Genomic DNA, 20,339 nt, shown 5'->3' on the forward strand with positions numbered 1-20,339 from the left:
CAGTTTCATAAACCTAAATTTGGAAATAGGAAGAATAATACTAAGTGCAACCAGATTGTGAAAGTAAAAATCCAAATACAATTACATCAGGAAATCACTGGACAAGTGGCATTTGTTTTTTCGCTTCAGAGTCAAAAAAAAAAAACAAAAAAAAACCTGTCAGCTGTTTCAGGAAAATTCTTGGGCTTTGGGCTTTGAAACCTGAAAGCTGTTGATAAGAGGAGAAGATAGGGGCACTTTCCTCTATGGTAAAATACTCAGATGGCTTCTTCAGTTACGCAGCTGGAATGAATATTTTGCATAAAGTGTAAGGTTGCTTTGTTGTTTGATACCACACATGAGAAAAGCGATTGTGCAAAATTTGCAAGTACCTGTGTTTCCTTTTTTGGATTTAGTTAAAAGCTCCAAACTGTGTTTCATAAAGGTTTTCATAAAGATTTGTGAGTTCTTTTTCTTTTTTTAATAAAATAATGCTTGCTTTTTACATGGAAGATGTGTAGAAGTTGGAAAAAAGAAAAAAAATAGAAAAAAAAAAGATAGCCTTTTCTTTTCTTTCCAATACTTTCAAATGTGACTGAATTTAAGGCTCAAAATAGTATCCAGGAACTGTGATGTTATCTTGGGAGGAGCACAAAGATATCTTGCACTGTGTCCTGGAAGATGGGGGGAAAAAACTTCTCAGCTTGCTTTGCTAAGCTAATTAACGTCAACCACATCAGAGTGGATGACTGAGTGTTGCAGAATATGAATCTACGTATCTTCGTCTCTGAGGGTATTTAACTTGTATTTGCTGACATGGAAAGGGCCTATCCATGTCAACTCCTTTACCAATCTCTTCTTTATACAGCTGGTGTGCTCAAAGAAATTACGCTGCTATGGAAAACCAGATGACATCGTTATCTTGCCTGAGTATCTAGTCTTTCTCATTAGGTAATAAAGAGAAATGGGCATCTATGAGGCATGTGGTAAAGAAGAAACAAATTATTCAGTGTGAGCCCTGTTGTGAAGCAGTGTAGGCCTCTTGCTGCTTGTTGTTTCAGGGGCTGTGACTCTTGAGTCCATTCAGAGCTGAGGAGATATCAGCAGGTCTCATGGAAAGTCTCTTCCCTGCTCTGCAGAACAAGGTTATTGGCCTTTGTGCAGACTTGCTAATATTCGAGGCCTTCTCTTTAATTTGGTTTACACAGCTTTTACGTCTGTGCTCCTTTGGGAAATCACCATCAGTATTTTGCACCTGTAAGCACATTAATGGACCAGTGATGCTGCTCACTGTGCAAAATTCTGACTGGGGTAGGAACTGGACTCAGGTTTAGGTTGTCTCCCGTCTTCCCCCTTCCCCCCCCAAAAAAAAAAAGTCACTAATTTTTCTTGGCCTCTTATATTTTTTCTTCAGTTAGGCTGAAGATCAGTTTGGATCAAATCTTCATTGGAAAGCTTTGGAACTGTAGCAAAGAAGGTTCTTTCACTTCTAGGGTAGCAGTTATTTAAGCTACTTCTTTCCAAAGTGAGTTTGAAAATCTATTTATAGAAATGAAAGATTTTTCTCTTCTCTTACCACAAATAAATGCATTTTTGCACCAGTGACTGACGATGCTTGTCACAACCCAAGAAATAAACGTAGAAGTAAAAACCCTAGACTATATTGGATTTCAGCAGCCTCCCTTTAGATTCATTTTTATAGGTGAAATCTTCTGACACTGACCAAACAGCTGTGGAGAGTGTTATAAGACACACAAAATGTGAAAGAAATCTTGCAAGTGTAATTTTTTTGGTCTTGATTTGGAAGTAGAAGGATACTCAGCTAGAACAGAGTTGAGGATGTGGAGCTCCATTACAATATTTTCTACTGTGCTTTATATATACTACAGTATAGCTTTTTTTTTTTTTTTTTTTTTTTTTAACAAAAAAGGCTTTTCTTTGTTTTGCATTAAGAAAAAATTCCGCAGAAATCAGGGTCCTTTTTCCTCATATCCCCCCATCACTGATGATCTCTTCAGTAGTTTGGAAGGCTTTTTTTTTTTTTTTCATGAATAAACACACAGTCTATTTTGATGCACTTTTGAAGGAACATTTGGCTCAAGAGTGGCAGTTCTATAATGTGATATTGGAATTTCCAGAAATGCTACTGTTGTCTCACCACAGAAGCCATGAGCAATCCCACTTTTCTTCACTCTTCCTTTCACCCTTACTTTTTGAAGCTGATGTACAGAAGGAAAAAAGCACCCCAAACTCTTTCTTCTGATAAAAGCACGAAGGCAAAACATAGAGATCTAGATAAAGAGAGAGAGAGAGAAAATGTACTTAGGGGATTATTACTGTTGATACTAACATTATTGTCAGTAACTGAAGTGGGATTATTCTTACAATTTTCTTTCTAATTACTGTCAAAAAGTAGGTAAGTTGGCTATAAGAATAAGCAACTATGCCTTTATCACCTTTTTGCTCTGATCTTTTTCATTTACGTAGCATCTGAAAAACAGCTACATTTTTGTAATAAATGAAAGGCCCTGCTTTACCTTTCAGTTGTGATAGTGTACAACTTTTGAAGCCTAAAGGAACTGTCTTGGGGTGAACCTAAAGCTAATGAGTCCAAGTTCTAGGACTTCAGAAGAAAATGCATAGACACAGGTATTTCAAACAACCCAGGCCTTTGAAAAGCGTCCTGATAGATACTACCAACATTTATGTGGGATTCTAGGTATTCAGCTATTCTTGCAAACTGCCTTCTCTGTGTCCATTAGGCTACCACTGTTTGCCCTCCTGTGACTTGCAGTTTCAAAGGTTTTTCCCAGTGTGCTTGGCTGTTAGGTGGGAAAGAGAAACAGCTGCCACAGTTCTTATGTTACCAGTTTACTTCTGGCTGCTGTAGGTAACTGGATTTTTTTAACTGGCTTGTTTACTTTATAAAATTTCTAATTCTTTGTCTTCTGGAGTTTTCACTGTTCTTGGAGATGTGTCTCTTGATGCCAGCTAATGAGAGCAGCTCTTTCTGCTCTGGATGTACATACTAAGCCTGAATTATTTTAAGGCTAGAAATACTTTAGATAGTTGGAAAGCCATCCTGGAATTCAGATTACACGATCACCAACTCATCAGTATTCATCTAGAAATACAAGATTTGCATCAGGTCAAGGTCTGATCTCCTCCTTTGTTGGGTACAATTGCCTGTGGAGCTGTATCTGCCACAACGGATTGTAATTATTGTTTCCCATGATTAATGGTGTTCATCTCAGTGAAATAGGCTCTGATAATGCTTGGAGGCAGAAAAACAGTGCCATAAAAGAAAATGGGAGACTGAAGACTGAGATGGCAATGCCTACAAAGCCTTTTTAAAAAAGTTCTTCTTTCATGTTTAGAACCAAAAGTGACTTTAACTGAGTCTACTTTGCTTGGCATTTCGCAATATTGTGGCACTGGGAAAAATCCACCTATATAATGCTCTTGGAAAAGGCAAAATGGAAGGGAATGTTGGTGATGCACTAGTGCCCAAGGTGCTGCCCTTGCTGGGAGCTACAAGAGGATGGCTGGGAGCATAATGGTCCCACCAGAGAACTGAGTGAGGTGAGATCTGGGCTCTTCCATATGTACTTGGTTGTATCAGTCCTGATAGAACCGTGCCTGTAACAAAAGTTCAGAGCACTTTTATTTATTTATATATATGTTTAAGAGCCATGATATATGTATTTAACTCCAGTGTGGCAAAAAGCTTTCTCTTTCAACATGACATTTTAAAGCTGAAGTGATTGAATAAGTGTATTACAAAGAAAAAAGTGCTAATCAATTTACAAACAATGTTGTATCAGAATTTTAGGACACTAAACAAGTATATGCATATACATATAAAACTGCATGTAGTATTCTGGTTGAGCAATTCTAGTAGGACAATCTTAATTAAAAATGATATATTGAAGGAGTGAAATCTATGAAAGATACAAGAATTTCTTTAATAAATGATCTCTTACTACTACTGAAAATGCTAAAATACTTGCTTTGTCTTCTCAAAGTTGATGACATTAGTATAGCTGACTTGAAGTTTACTATAGAGGAAGCTATCTTGGCTTTACTGGTACCTGTATGAATAGCCATTTGTTGTTCCCCTTTCACCATACCAGACTCCTGTCCTTGCTTCACATAACACACCATACCATTCATTGTTCTTGATGCGCATCCGGTTGCACTTCCTTAAAATAAACTGTTTGCTGCTAAAAATGGCTCCGGCTAATAAATATTCTTATTCAGTAATAATTTACAATTTTATTTGGAAAATAAGTCCTAGTGTTCCAGATTTTTTTTTCCTAGCTCACTGCAAGTCCTTGATGTGCTAAAATCACATTGCTTGAACGTGCAGCTTAGGTGCCTATCGTTCAAGGCTACGTGTTTTCTGAAAAATAGAGGTCAATTTATTCCTCCAAATATTTTAAATGTATCTGCTAAGAAGCATAACCGTTTTGGTATTGTGTGTTATCTTGCCTCTTTGGATAATTTATTCTTTTAATTTTTTATATCTTGTCTGGAAAATGTGAAGGTAATATAACTTGTTGTAATGCCTCAAGGCCTCAAAAGATTAACATTTCAGCTTAGTGTTGTCCTTTATTCTCACCAGCGAATACTTTTCCATCTAAGATTAAACGTATATAGGTATGCAGATTATCTGATGTTCAAGGAGTGTGATGACATTTACGAAAGCTAGGGAATGGTGGAATTGTCTCTTTATGCATGGACATAAGAATATTATTTTCAATTTTTTTTAGTTTTCTCTTGAAATGGCCTCATTTGCTGTATAAATACAAAACAAACAAAAAAAAAAACAGCAAACAAACAAAAACACCCAGTAGTGTTCATTTAATGAGAGGATTATTTTTTTACTCATTCTTTGTACTTGAATGTATGGCTAAACCCCAGCCTCTATTCTTGTCCCAGCCCTTGCTCGTTCACTTCTATTTAGCTTGTTCTGGTCAGATACTGTCTCCTTCTTGAACCACGCAAATCAGTTGAGTCTCACTTCCAGATTATTTCTGTGGCTTTTTCAGCCCATTTTAATGCTGACCCTTTTTGCCAATTGATACAGGTTACACAGTGACTTGTACTTATTGTGGTGTAAGATCCCACCAGGGGTGAAGGTGTTCCCATCGTTAGGAAGAGAGTGCTGTGTTTGGGAATGTGCCTGCTAAGCTGTGCATTTCCATAGGGAAATGTGAATTGTAGATTTCTGCAAGCTGTTGCTAACTGATATCAGAAGTTGTTTCAAGTGAAATGGAAGTGCTTCTCTTGCAGTGCTGTTTTTCAAACTGAAGGAGGTTCTGAATCTGTTTTTACAAAGAGGAGAAAACTTCAAAGCCCTAGAAGAACACAGAAGTTGATAATGACTGCGGGGTGGAAGAGAACAGTTCCCTGACTAGGAAAACAGACAAAATGAAAAGCTTGTTATTTTTATTTCCTGAAACACATGGATGAAAGATAACAAAATTTCAGAAATTACCACTATTCAAGTGCTTTAGGAGGTGTCTCAAAAGAGTTTGAAATTTCAGGTGCCCTGCCTTTAACAACTGTAGTTAATGAAAGCTGTCTTTGAGATTTTGCTCAGTGTTTTATGGCCAGGCCACTTGGTCAGATGTGTATGCTTGGCTCTCTGAGTGATACAAATCAAGGGCAAAGTGCCACACAACAGTTTTAGATTTAGCAGTTCCCAAAACAGCCTTCTGCTGGTGAGGCATCTAGCATAATGCAGTGCTTTGTCCTTTAATAGAGTAATTTAAAAAAGGATTAAAAATTCTTAAAATTTGGAAGAGGCAGTAAGCCATAAATGTCTGGCTAGAATTTCCTAGATCAGTCAGTTAGGCAACCAGACTTAATGAACTCTGTTTCTAAGTGCTTTTTGTTTTGTTTTTGTTTTGTGTTTTTAAGTACTGCTGAAATATCTCAGATTAACAGCATTTTAGAAACTGAAGATCTTTACCGAACACATGTAGAAACGATCAAGACCTAGCAATATAGATCAATTTCTCTTTTTTTGATTGTATTCTTTTATTGTTTAAGAAACTACACTCAGGCTCACAAGCTTGAGGAGCTGACTTGTGGGGCATCAAATAAATAAGAGTATTGCTAAGGTTACCAAATGCTGTATTTGAATAAACAGATACTTCCAACACCGTAACTCACGCATGCTTTAGCAGAAGAAGAATTGCTCAAATCTTTGAGTACTTAAAATTCTTATGTTCCTGTTTCCCATTAATTGCTGTGTGAGGGCAGCTTTCTGAATTGCCTATTTTCACCTAAGCTAAATTAATAAGCTAAATACTGGAAACCTATCTGTTTGAGATTAAACTGTTTCCCGATGCGTGTGTCTCCACGCAGAAGAATATAAATCACAAAATACATTATTTTTTTCTAAGGAAGTCTTGGCATATATGTGCATCCAGCTTCTTTGGGAATGAGTCAAACATAGAAGCTAAACTGCTCACTTCTAATGACTCTTTTCTAATATACTTCTTTGTTAGATCTTGGCTCGTGAAACAAAGTCACAGCACGAATTTGTCCAATCCCCACAGTTTGTTTCAATCCCTATTAATTCTTATCATGTATACTTGATGGAGGGAGGGATCCAGTTGTCTGAAAGCAAACATAAAGCAGTACTGCAAGAATGAGAAAAAACCTTGGCTTTTAAATTCATGCACCAAAGCACAAAACATTTACCACTGTTTGAAAACTTCAAGGAAATACTGACCTGGCTTAGTGAAAGCAGCATCAATTGCACTGTTGAGCACAAATGGTTTTGATTCCTCTAGTTCAAATGTAGTTTAACATCTAAAACAATCTATATAGCGGGGTAAGATATTATATGACTACTTTTCCACTTCAGCATAAAGGCAAGAATGGGGAAGATAACAGTGCCAGAACACTGGAAAAAAAAAAAAAAAAAAAAAAAAAAAAAAAAAAAAAAAAAGAAAGGCTGATATATTCTAAATTCTTCTTTCCTTACTCATGGAACATGACCGTAAGAGAGGATGTAAGAAATAGGTGCTTAAGAAGGTAGGACAGGAGAGGAACTCTGGGACAACTGATTGCCATACCAAAGGATTGAAGCATGGTTTTCTTTTCTGCTTCACATGTGATGCCTTAAACAGCAATGTTGCATTGTACTTTCTTGGATTTGATCCCTTTTGTTTTGCAATATACAAGTCTCCAGAAACAGAATATACCTGCTCTAGATTATGCCTAGTTATGTGACTATAACGCAATTGAGCTAATGAAACACCCAAAGGAATTTCCAGCAAGACTTACTCATATTAGTAGTCTGACAAAAATCTATTTCTAAAAGTTATTTGTTTTTCTTTCAGGCTTCAAAGAAGACACAATAAATTGCAGAGGGTGGGGAGCGGAACATAGACATATGGATTAAAGTGTACAATTAAAATATATGATCACAGCGTTTTCTGTGGGATTAGATTTGGATTATTTTATTTACTTCCTGCCAGCTCACCAACTCTGACTTAGTAACACTTGGCATAGCTCAGAACTATCTTAAATCAAGCTGCAGTTCTGAGTTTGGGAAGTGTGTGGAACATTAAATAACCCTGAGAATGAATTCCATTCTTTTTCCTTCATGATGGCCATCTTGTTACCTAGGTATATTTTTCAAATACATCTCCCTGTATAGGCACTGTTTGTAGATGCTGATATTAGTGGAGAGGATAAGGGTGAAGTGCTGAAGGAAATCTGCTATTGAAGCATATGTGTTCAGGTTTCCCCACGGTTTCCTTTTTTATCAGCGTGCTGACACACACTCCAAGGGTTCAGTGTATATGGGATGTCATTTATTGAATCATTGTACTCTCAGTCTGTGAAAGAATCATGATAGTCAATATGATATTTGTTCTTCTGACTAGGGAGAGACATAAGTGATTTCCCTGAGTGCCTTCATTCGTCAGCCTGCTTGAGCTGGACAGACTTAGCATAGCTGGAGGTGACCTGATTTTGATCCCTGCCAAATTCCATTGACTGTGATAAAAGGAAGTGCTTCAGGAAATCTGTAGCTGAGTGGCGGGACATAATTACTCTAGCCACTCAAGCTAGTTATGCACAGCTTGTTTAGTGATTTATCTTATTTTCTTGCAAATTCCCGACGGAGTGATTCATCGTACACAGTAGAAGTTCCACAGACTATGCAGAAGTAGGAGCAAAAGTCTTTGGCTATTTCATAATGTAATTCTATGACCTGTCTAGCCATGATATTTAAGGTCTTAATTTGAGAGGATGATTAGTAAGAGATGTGTAATGAGGTATTTAATGGCTATGTATTCTTAAAATTGTCTGATCTATTGATGAGAATGTCTGATTCTGTCTGTAACTGGGAGTGACATCCTCGCTCCTGGTACAGAATCACCCTGCTGTGAGTATCAATTCATAAATTCACTGATTAAAAGAATGTCAAAAATGCTTTTTCCAAGAAGTGCACTTACTAAAGACTGTTAATTTAGGGTGACTTTGTCAACATTCAGTCAAGTTACCAGCTATACTGGTTTTGTCAAATCTCACGGGTTTTAGGTATGGTTGCTTTTAAAGAATAAATAAATAGAATAAAGGACTGTGAAAATGGTATCATCAGTTCAAGCCACAGTTGCTCTCCCTAAAACAGGCCAATTCATTCAGGACTGGGAGAATAATCGTGACTTTGCAATTTATACAACACATTTTGTAAGAAAGCCAAATTGTGACTCCCTAACTGCAAGCATTTAATTGGACATAGTTTTGTGAAGTTGAATAAAGGTCTCCCATACTACACCGTGGCCACTTCTAGCTGTGGTTTGTGAAGATCCGTTAGCTACATGCTGATTCCAAGAAAAAAATCTTGGAATTCCAGGAAAAATTTTGGGAAATTGTAACCACACTCTTCTTTTAAAGAAAAACACCTCTATCCTGGAAAAGGGTTGTGGCTTAACAAAGCATTTCCTTGTTAGTTTAAATGCTTTCTAAACTATGTGCTGCTTTTGTGAAACTTCTTTTTGGTTGCTTGACTGCAATGCCTTGAAACATGAGCTGAATTGCCTTGTTCATAGCTATAAATTCCTGAGGTGATGGAAAGGTAGATATTATGACAGTGCTGATAAATCCCCTTTGTGGATCTGTTCTTCAGTAAATAACTTTGTTGATTATATAAAATACTGTAAAGAGAATCCTAGTCTTCCTCCACCTCTTTTCATCCTCCTGATGAAAAGATGATGATCCAGTTCTATAGGAAGACAAATGTTTAATCTTGCCCCCTGGCAGCTTCCTGCAGTTATTTGTCTAAAAAGCTGTATGCCTTGCTTTTATGCTTAACACCTGGGTATAATCCAAAATGCCCAACGGATTCTGAACTGGGTCATCCTGTCTCTTTATAATCTGTGTTTCAGTTCTCTGTGCACTCCAGAGAATTTTTATTTCATGTAGTCCCACAGAAAGTGGTTGAAAAATATGATGTTATATCCTCCTGCCAGAATTTGAGCTAAATCAGTGGTGAAGAAAGAAGTTCCTCCCAAGCTGTTGATGCAGGTCAGTGGTTGATCAATGAATCCTTTCATTTGTAAAAAAAAAAAAAAAAAAAAAAAAAAAAAAAAAAAAAATCTAAATGTAAGGTGTATGGAGGTAGGTTTGTAGCAACAGCATACATCCTTCACATAGTTTAAATTACAATGTTAATGGGATCTGGAGTCAGCAAAGCACTGTAAACAGTCTGATAAGGATATTCACAAGTGAAACAGAATGGATTAAGTCTGTGCTAAAAATACATCACGTTTGTTTTTTCTGAATAGAGAGGAGTTTGCTGTTAGAGAATTTAAGGACAGTTTTATCGCTGCTATGCAAGTGTTGGGAAATAGGTGGAAGAGTTCAACATTTATTCTTTTCATGATCAGCCAGATGCAGGCTTACCTTCTCACCTGGAGTTGATTTCAGTTGTGCTTTTTTTTTTAACAGGTTGAGGAAGTAAAAAAACTTTCTTCTGTAGCTTCTGATCAGAAATGGTTCTTCTTTTTTATAGTTAAAAGCAGCATCTGTGGTTTTAACCACTTGTTTTCAGGTGTCAGAAGTTACTACAATTAATAATTTTTCCAAGGTTGTGATTGTTTTTTAAACCAAGTTAATACATTTTTAGTTATGCAGAATTTTAATCCTATACTATTCTCTTATAATGTTCATGATGGAACGAATGCTTAATTTTGCCAATATCCTCATGAATTTATTCTTAGTTGCTGTAGTGTTACAGTAGTTCGATATGTCATAAGACTATCTAGGCTGTAACTCAGCAACTGAGATTACACTAAAGAGTGAAATCATTTTTAGATCTCACCTAATTAAATCAGATAAACTGTGGCTGAGTGAATAGAATGGATATGAGTAAAAATTTTCTTTGCGGAGGAATATATATTTCTTCAATATCCATGCATATTTTGGTTGTCTGCTGGGAAACTGTTTAACTAACTGCAGGCAGGATAATGTTTCTTTCCAGAAAGTGATGAAGGCATCTTCATCATGTATATGCATACATTTAAATGAATAACAAAATGAACTTATGATCTTTAATATATATATTTTAAAATATTTATTTATCTGAAACTGTTACTTCAAGTTTAAAGTAGGCTCACGTATTTTTAGTGTCATAGTTCAATTTACCATTTCAGATTATAGAGAATGATCTGTTAAATTGTTTTAATTAAAGATTGGGGAGAAAAATTAAAGTCTTATTTTTACTTAAATGACTCAAAAATAGGTATATAGTATCTATATAACATATATAGGCTTACCTTATATACATATTTCATCTTTGGTTTCATTGTACATTCCCAGGCTGAATGCAAGATCATAGGTAACATTAGCAATGTACAGAAACTGCTTTGAGAGTCATCTTTGTGAATCTCCCTCTAAAATATTTTCATTTGGGAAAAACATTGCAAGTCCTGTACACTACCCTTGAAAAGGAATGAGCCCCCAGAGATCCAGAGCGTATAAGCAGTCATAGGAGTTGCTATTCTAGCATCGTTGAGTACAGAGCTGGCAGCAGCAGCAAAGGATCATTTGCAGAGAGATCCTTTCCCTCCCTTGGCAGGCTGCAGAGGTCTGTCTGTTGGAAGGATACTCTTAGGCACTCATCCTCAGAGCGGACTATTGTAGTTTGTGCTTCTCTATGCTTGTGAGACCTGTCCTGAAGATCACACACTGAACTGGAGATAATTATGGTCTCTTTACAAGCGAGGACACCTCTCTAACTTCCTTTCCCGAGGGATATGTGTACGTTTTGCTGACATTTTTGGTAATAATTTAGACATTTTGAGTGTGAATAATATAATACCTGGTTGGGTATTTTTTTGATGTGATTGCATGAAAACAGATCTATTTCTGCAATTAATCCTTGGATCTTACAAAGTTCGTGTTTCTTCTCTCCTTATTTTGAAGAATCCTGACATAGTTGAGGTCTTGGAGAAGACCTCAAAGCCACTAATTAATATTTCAGAATGTTAATGGCATAGCGTTAAGAAGAAAGTGGGTTACTAAAGGAATGGCAGCAATCACTCAGTAACTGAAGATGAACCACAACTCTGCTATAAATGTGAATTTTGACACTACATTAACATCTCTACTCCTGCACCCACAGTATCCAGCAGAAAGAGAAATCATTGCATTCCTGAAATTTGGCACGCTTCTTATCCTAGAGAAGGGAAAAAGCAGGGAAGCAAATTTAAATCTGAGAGGAAGAAGGGATATGAAGTTTCAGTGACTTTAGGATTGGCAGGATTTGAGCACTGCGTTATAAAAATTTAGTTGCCTTTTTAGTTTTATCCCCACACCCCGGTGGTAACTGACTGCAAGCATGGGAAATGCAGTAAATCTTAAATCTTGAGATAGAGTATACTGGCCTGTGGTATAATTCAGCTAGAAGATAAGTGCTCTATGTGGGAGTTGTGCATGCCCAGTGCAGGCTGAATCTTCAAGAAAGTGTATTTAATAATTAAAGCCTTCAGAGAATTAGTACTTGTTTAGAGGTATTTTTCAAGTGAAATTTTGCATGCAGACTGAGAATCTAATTCAGATGCTTGCTTTAGGGTGATTAATTTTCAGACAAATTATTGAACCTTTGTCAAATTCTAAAAAGAATTAAAGAAATTTGAAATGCTGGGGAATGCGATTTGCAGGAGTATCAATGCTGACAGTCCTGAGAGTACATAAAGAGTTTGTTTTTCTGATATAATGCATTAGATGTCTATCACAGTATCATGCATGCATTCACTTTGACTAAAACTCTTAATAGTCTTTTTTTTCTTTAGAGCATAGGGATGTGGGTGATGGGGTCATGGAAGTGTGTGTGTTTTTCTTTAGGTCCTGGAGTTCTCAACTGAGATTGTACTTTTTGTACTTGATGCACTGTGATAAAAGAAGATGATCACTAGTTCAAAGATCTGATGAGATATGCATGATCTATCATCTTCCTCAGTCTACAGATTGTAGAGAGGGACAATCCGTAAAAATGGCGGGTTCACATACCTGCTTAATTGTGAAAGTGGTCTCAGTTCTCCCAAGGTCTAGTGCATAGCTTTCACATTAGGACTCTTGTTCCTCCCACAATTGCTTTCAGTTCTTTGTGAGAAATCCTCAAAATAAGGCTCTTCAAATGACAGGGATTTTCAGACAATCTACGATGTCATCAGAAATAAAGCAAGCTTCCCATGATTTTGTATGCCATGTCACTTCAGGACTAAACTTCCCTGGGTAATTCCATCATTAACCAGATTAAAATCAACATTTTAAAAATGTCATTGCAATTCTATTTTTAAAAAACTTCTTGTGTTTTTGCTTGCAATACCAATAGCATGTCTTGGCTGTGTTATATTGGTCTTGCAGAGTAGAAGCCCATTATAGAATTTTGGGAAAAGGTTAAGAGGCTATAAAAGATTGTTTTTGAGCACATAAAGATCATTACTTGTTCTTATAAACAGTTCTAGATTTAAACCAATCTGCCTCTAAATCCAACTGCTGGGTCATGGAAAACAGTTCTTTCGTTGTAGAAGAATCAGAAAAAATGTTGGGGGGAAGGGGAAGGCGTGAGAGTGGGAGTGTTTGGGTGAATTGATTGGAGATTTCCTGAGGTTGTGCAGTCCAAGGATTATGAGCAGGACAGGATATTGGAAGGCCATGAGAAAATGATGTAGCTGTAGCCTGTCTCGAGTGAGTGAAGCATAAGGGACAGTGCTTGCATCTGCTGAGGATCTGTACAGATTGAAAAGGGAAGACAAAACTTTTTTTTTAATCTTTTTTTTTTTTTCTTTTTTCCTTTTGAACCTCATTCTTTTGAGACCATTTTTAGAAAGTTTAGTCATGCTGTGACGTGGGCAGTAATTTCCTAGGAGTTCTGGGACTTTCTGGGTGTTGCAACCTTACATGTTTGTTATGAAAGTGTTTATTTATGAAGTATCTTAGAGTAGTCAAGTCAGTTCTGTTTTTGAACCAAATCTACACTATTCTCCTTGTGAAACTACTCTTGCAATAAAATCTACGCTATTCTCCTTGTGAAACTACTCTTGCAATATTAGGTCACTTTCTCCTCTTTAAATATTCTTTGTGATAATAATGACTTGTCTGCTACAGAACAAATAGCTTATATTTTACTGGACGGAATTTGGAAGTAGTTGCAGAAGAAACTTATTGTGGTTGAAAGTTGCCCAGTTTTTCACTGTAACTGTGTGCAAATGTGTTATACATTTTAAATGTTTGTGTTTTTATGTAGGAGGAAAAGGAAGTTGCAAGATAAAAAATAGTTCATATACTTTTAAGGAGAACCTCTACCCCCAAACCACTAAGAAAGAATCAGTTTCAGAGATACAAACTCTTTTAATAGTCCTATATTTTTATATCTATCTATCTATCTATCTATCTATAGTATATATTTATATTTATATATATTTATATATATCTCATGCACATTGTGTTCTCAGGAATTATCACGGGGAAAATAAATATTTGGTACAGAATGTGATTTAATTAATGTTAAAAAAAATGTTACATACAAGTTAAATCACCAGAAAGCTTTTCTTCACAACTGTCTGCAACATACCTGCTGTTTGCATTTACTGCAGCAAGTACTGTTTAGTTTTCAAAGAGAATATCTGCTGTGTTTTATGATATAATAATAAGTTGTACTCAAATATACTGTGAGAGGATACAGAATATTTTTGTGAAATTTATCCCCAATCCAAAGTTTCATCCAGGGTAGACAACGTTTTTGAATCGTAGAATAGTTTAGTCTTGATGGTGTTTCACCAGGTAATCTGAACCATCTCGCTACAGGAAGCAGGACTAGCTGGATTAATCTCTTAATCAGAGAATTAAAAACTTATAAAAGCAGTATAATTTTGTTTCTAACTTATTAAAATGCTGTGAGAGAACTCGAAGATAAGGAAATGAAAAAAAAGAGTCTTGATAGGGTAACAGCTTCTCATCAGTTAAATGTGTGCAATAGAAAAATGTGAAATATTGAATTCTGAAGTAGGAACCTTCAGTACAGATCTTCTACATGACCAGAAAATTCCCTATTTTGAGTGAAGTGGAATTGTCAGCTAATTGTTGCTATAAGGACAAAAACTATAATTTTTCAGAATGAGGATGTTAATGCTGTTTTTTGAACCCTCCTACGTCTATAGGAATTATGTCTGACACAACTAAATCTGATTTTCTTTACAGTTCCAATGGCATAAATGTTTTAAATTTAAAATCTACTTGGCTGTATATTTTTAATTGGCTGTGTTTCTTTGCAGTGGTGATGTAGATGTATAGAACTCTGTCTGTTGAAGCAGATACAGAAAGATATAGAAACAATGCCATTCAGTGCTGTGGATTTTGAGGAAATGATATATTGCTAAAATCATCCCCTAGGTGAAGCAGAAATTCTGTGTGGAATTTTCTTCAGAGGACAGTTATTCCCCCCCCTCAAGTGCAGTAACATTTTCTTAGCAAATTAGAAGTGTGGAATTTTTTGAAGACTGAGTATTTCATTCATTAAAATGTCGGCTCAAATTCTAATACTGAACTTGTTGCTTCCATCAAACTTTGAAGTGATTTTTCCTTAGAAGCTGTCAAAGGACTGCTTTTTTATCTAGCTGCAAATGCACTTGAGTTCTGTCAGGAGAAGCTGGTACCATGTTTGCATACAACTTCTGAAATATTGCTCGAAAATATTCTCAGTAAGAGAGAGTTGTTTTCATCCTTGTTTCAGACTTACAGAAACATAAGTCTGAAATTGTTCATTACAGCACAAGAAGCAGGAAGGACTGCTTGTCAGGCAGAGAAGGACATCTCAAGCAATACTTGGAGGATTGCTTGTACTGATATTTTTTTCATTGCAGATCATTTGCATTGTGGTACCAGGAATTTTTAGCGTGCGTAAGGAACAGCTGTATGCCTGCCTTTCTGTTTGCACAGTCAGATTGGACTTGTAAGGTTTCGGTATTACAAATTTCATCTGGTTTGTTTATTATAACACAGCTGGGCTTCTCAAGGCCGTTGAAGTTACTGCAAGCAGTGGAATGGTATGCTTCTTTTCACAGCTTCATGCTGTATTTCACAGAAGCTTTTAACTTGCACTATTTACAGATTTTTTTTTTTTTTTTTGAGGTATGGATGCAAGAACAGATAGATGTTTGTTTATTTGCATAAGGGGAGTTAGTCATTTTCTGGAGCCAAAACCTCAGGGGTGGGCGCTGCTTGGCCTCAGTGACTTTAAACTGTCCTAGCAATGTAAAAAAGCTGTTTGTCTGAATTCGTTTTTTATTTTGATATGCTACGTTTTCTGTTGTCATTGTTTTTGTTTTAAAGATGCTGAGTGCAATAGAGCACAAAACATGCTGTAATTGTGAGCACCAAGCTAGTAAACATACACGACTCTCCTTTACAGAAAAAATAAAGGACTCGGCAGAGATTAGATACTGGTTGAAAAATTTACCGTTCTTCCTCCCTCCCCAGGCTCAAATTTAGCCTAACACCTTTCCTCTCCCTTTCCTAATTTCAATTTCTTGTTTTCCTTATGGGTTACACTTAGTCCTCCATTGAGGTGAGGAATGGTGCAGGAGCCTGGGTTTGTGCATGTACATTTTGGCCTGCTGCTCTCTTCTCCTTGTCGATCTGCTGTTTCTGCTCTTTTGTTTTATTTTGTGTCCATGCTCTTGTGCAGCTCCTCAGAACTGTCCCCTGTCTTGGGTGTCAGCTGGAGAACTCCTCCCTGGCCAGTGCTCCAGGCTCTGGCTGAGGGAGTCCCATCATTTTGACACAGTGTGGGTTGCATCTCATACATGCTGTTGAAGGCCATTCATTTTATATGACAATTAACAATGTTCAGTGAACATAGGGAATGGCTTTTCAATCTATTTAGAGACTTGTCTGCAAGTCTTGACTTCTATTCCCTACCCTGGCTAATATTTAATTACTTTACTTTGCAGATTAGAAGATCTTTAGCAGTGGAGGCTGAAAGAGGCTTGGCTGAGTGACTACTGAAAGGATACCTGAGAGGTAGGAGACCATCATCCAAATCTTTGCAGTGAATTCAGACGTGAGTGATTTCAGCTCAAATCCTTCATTTCCCATGCAAATGCTTTCTAATCCAGCTAGTTAACAAAATGCTATTGGCAACCACTGTGGCTGTCTGGTTTAATTGCTGATTTTGAGGAGATGTCTAGTGGAAGTATCCATTGCCCTGCCCAAAACATTTGTGGAATGCCAACATCACAAGACTAGAATTGTGAGGGTAAATTTCATGCCAAGAGGGGATTTGCCAGTGTTTTCAGGCAAAAATGAGGTGAATGGCTACTTCGGATGTTCGGAGATACACTATTGGCTGTAAAGGCTTTAAATCCTGTTCTAAGGACTGATGGGTAGGAGTTTACATATGGGACTCATTTAATATTTTCATTTTAAAATAAACTACAAAGGACTATGAAAGAATAGAGTGCTTTTGAGAATGCTGGATTGCAAGCTATTCATGGTCTCAGATAGTTTTTGATTTAAAGAGCCTCTTGATATCCCTATTTTTTGGTAAGATATTGCATCAGACCTAAAAGATGAAAAGTTGCTGAAGGTATAATTTGTGTCATTTCTTCTAAAAATGTCTGGCAAAGACTTTTGTGTGGGGGTGAGTATGTTCTGAGTAATTGCTTTGCATTTATTAGTTTTTCCATCTAATAACTTTGAAAAATGATAAAATATCAGTGTGATTGTTCAGAACATTGTGATAGCTGCAGTTCAGTGTGCTGGGGGCACAAACACAGCTCCTGTTTGTTGAGGTGATAGAGACAGTGCAAGTTTGTGATCTCTTTTTGATATTTTAGTGAATATGCATCTATATTTTCAAGTTGTTTGTTAGAATACTTTTTACTCTTATTCTGGTGACCACAGAGAGACACATCTCTTTTTTCCTTGGACAGAATATGCCAGTTCTGATTGAGTTACATTTAAAGAATATGTTAATTTTCAACCACTCTCATAAAAACGATACTCTGTCTTGGGTATGCCTTGTTATTCTTACACTAGATACATATTTTGTCAAGGTAATTGTAACTCCATGTTCAGATCTTTCTTTGGTGAATGAATTTTGCAAAATGCTGAAGACTGCTACTGATGAAACTTTGCTTTAACCTACTTAACTCTGCTGATATCTGTAGGACTACTTATGTAATTAAGTTTGAGCATGTGATCCAGTTTGCTAGACTCAGGTCAAAATGTTTGGTGCTTTGCATCTTGACTTATTAAGCATGGATAATACAAGTTTTAAATCTTAATTTAATGATTATTTGGACAAGGCAAGATTCCTATCTGGTAATGCAGATCTGGAATCTGATCTTCTGTTCAGATTCCAGTGTAATGTTTGTTTGTGTATAGGCAGAAGTGCATCAGGGCCACTTACATAGCAGTAAAAGAAGGGCCACCCAAGTCATAGGATAATGCATTAACAATGCACTTAACTAACAAATTTAACTGATTTTTAGAAAAATCCTTACGTGTATAGTGTATAAGTGCACACATGTCTGATACCTAGCATGACTCATGTTTAGTTATTAATACAATCTTGGAGATAAGGTATTTGACAAGAACAAGCTTTTATGAATGCTGAAACTGAGATGGTTATATAATACTAGTAGCAGCAAACAACTTTTTCAAAGCCTCACGGAAACCATTCAGCAGTGGGAACTAGATGCCAACTTCATTATCACCTATAAGGAAGCAAACAATGGAGCTTTGTAGGCTCACAGGCTGTGTTTGAAACAGGAGTTTTAAGAGCCAGCAGGTAAACTCAATCAGATAGATATGTCTATTAACAAAGCAATTGAGTGTATTTTAAATGCTAGTTAAAGTTTCTTCAAGGTACGTTTATGTGCTGAACGTAGGAGGATGCAGTGAGCCAGGCAGTAAAGTAATAGTGGCCATATTAAAATTGTCTTAACCACGGTCTCAGGCCATTTTACCGTGGAAGTAAATGTTTTTATGTGTGTTTTACAGACCTGGAAATGAACAATTTAAGAGTTGCAATCAAAAGGAACAGTAACATTTTAAGCTAAGAAAAGAAAGTGCTACAGAGAGAGGGGTGAAGTACTGGAAATGGTTTTTGATTGCCATGTTTTTATGGGTAAAATATTCTGATGAACCTAGCATTGAGTAATTACTGATGTTGCAGTTTACCAAGCTGACAAATAAGTTCCTTTTGATTTAAGAATACAGACAACTTTTATTCAAACTGAAGCCGTAATTTGGTGAAGAAGTTGAATTATAGTGTTTGGTCTCTTCAGTGGAATAGTTTCCTTTATGTACTTCCTTAAAGAGGACAGACAGAACACTACTGAATAATACCTCCTCTCTCTTTAGGCAGTTCTGCCCAGAAGGAGCTCGGTGTTTCCTCCTGGGACAGGCTTTCATCTTGAATTTATTTCCTGAGTGCAGTTGGCTTTTACTATTCAAACCAAGCAGATTGCATTCAATAAAAGTTGTTCAAAGGTGTTGCCAAGGAAAAAGGATCCGACCTGCTGAACTTTTACAGATGCACTGATATCCACATGCATCCCTCATGTTGCATTGTTAGCAGTTATGTGTAATAAACCACCAGATTGTCCTGTGGTAATTGAGTTTCCAGTTTAATTCTTTTTCTACTCATTAAAATGGATAGTAGGGGCGCTATTCCTATACTGCTTCACTGATTCTAATTTGAATTTAGTTATGGCAAGTGATACCACTCTGCAAGTAAGATATACTTCTCCTCTTTACAGACATGAATATGTAACTAGAGGAATTTTTAGTTTGTAGCAGGTGCTATACTACTATTACATGATAAAACCAGAGGCAGAATTTGTTACCTTGACTTATGGTTCTGTGTGCTGGTGCAGCTGTTCATCAGTAGCACTTTCACAAAACAAAAGAGCAGGGGAAAGTTTTGGGTGGGATTGTTCATTCATTTTGAGTGTTTTCCAGCAGAGATTCTGCCATATCAACTATATGACTTGTCAGGCTTTAAAATACCATAGTGTAAGGGAATTTCCATTACGTTTTCCTTTTTTTTTTTTTTTTTTCTATTTATTTCACTTTCTCTGGTTCTCCAGGGAAATTATTTTCTTTAAAGCTCCCAGGATGAGAGAAGAATCCTACGTGGCAGTTTGTTGTAATGGCTTTTTTTTTTTTAATTCACACAACTTCACACATGACAAAGTTTTGAATATGTTTGTTGTTTTGCAACTCTTGGGCACTATGAAATTTGGAAGACAGTTTGTTAACAGAACCTTGAAATTAGCAACACAGGTTTTATTTTATGCAGACATCTGATTAAAAAAAAAACCCAAACCATAGTTGTTTAATGGTTCTAAAATAGTCTATTCTAATTTTAAAAATGAATTCTGATTTGATAAGTTTTGTCTGAAGCAAGAGGTGGAATTCAGTGGACCTAAGTTTTTGTCTGCATTGTAGCTATTGATGTCTGAGTTAGTTATGGCAAAAGCTGTTACTGAAGTTTAGCAAGCAATTTATCTGACTGTCTGCAACCCAAAAAACCCAGAATGTTGAGGTGTTTTAACATGAACACATGAACATGTTCTTATTCTATCGGTACTTATTTAAAGAAATCATAAAACTTTTTCTTCTTCAGAAACGCTTATATGGAATCATATAAAAGGAGATGAACTCATTGTTATTTCAAACACATCAGTTTCATATTTCCTGGATAACTAGCAATCTGGAGAATTTCAAAACTTAGTTGTATATTTCAAAAGATCCACAAGTCTTTTCAAAACCAATATTTTTATGTAGGATCCTCCTTTAAAAATTTAGTTTATATGTCCGAT

At 36.4% G+C, this 20,339-nt stretch overlaps 1 long non-coding RNA gene across 7 annotated transcripts in view; it reads left to right on the top strand.

The window, feature by feature from the left end:
• Positions 1-20,339, top strand: part of LOC116229307 (uncharacterized) — a 270,405-nt gene that overhangs the window by 74,072 nt on the left and 175,994 nt on the right. For 6 of the 7 annotated variants that reach the window (XR_016466917.1, XR_016466914.1, XR_016466912.1 and 3 more), the window contains one exon: positions 16,461-16,530. This is a non-coding gene — a long non-coding RNA (uncharacterized LOC116229307). Of the gene's footprint in view, positions 1-16,460; positions 16,571-20,339 lie in introns of all 7 variants that reach the window. The other variant, XR_016466918.1, reaches the window with a different exon arrangement.

Source organism: Phasianus colchicus, chromosome 5 (genome assembly GCF_987193195.1).
Source record: "Phasianus colchicus chromosome 5, bPhaCol1.hap1.1, whole genome shotgun sequence".
Classification (NCBI taxonomy): domain Eukaryota; kingdom Metazoa; phylum Chordata; class Aves; order Galliformes; family Phasianidae; genus Phasianus; species Phasianus colchicus.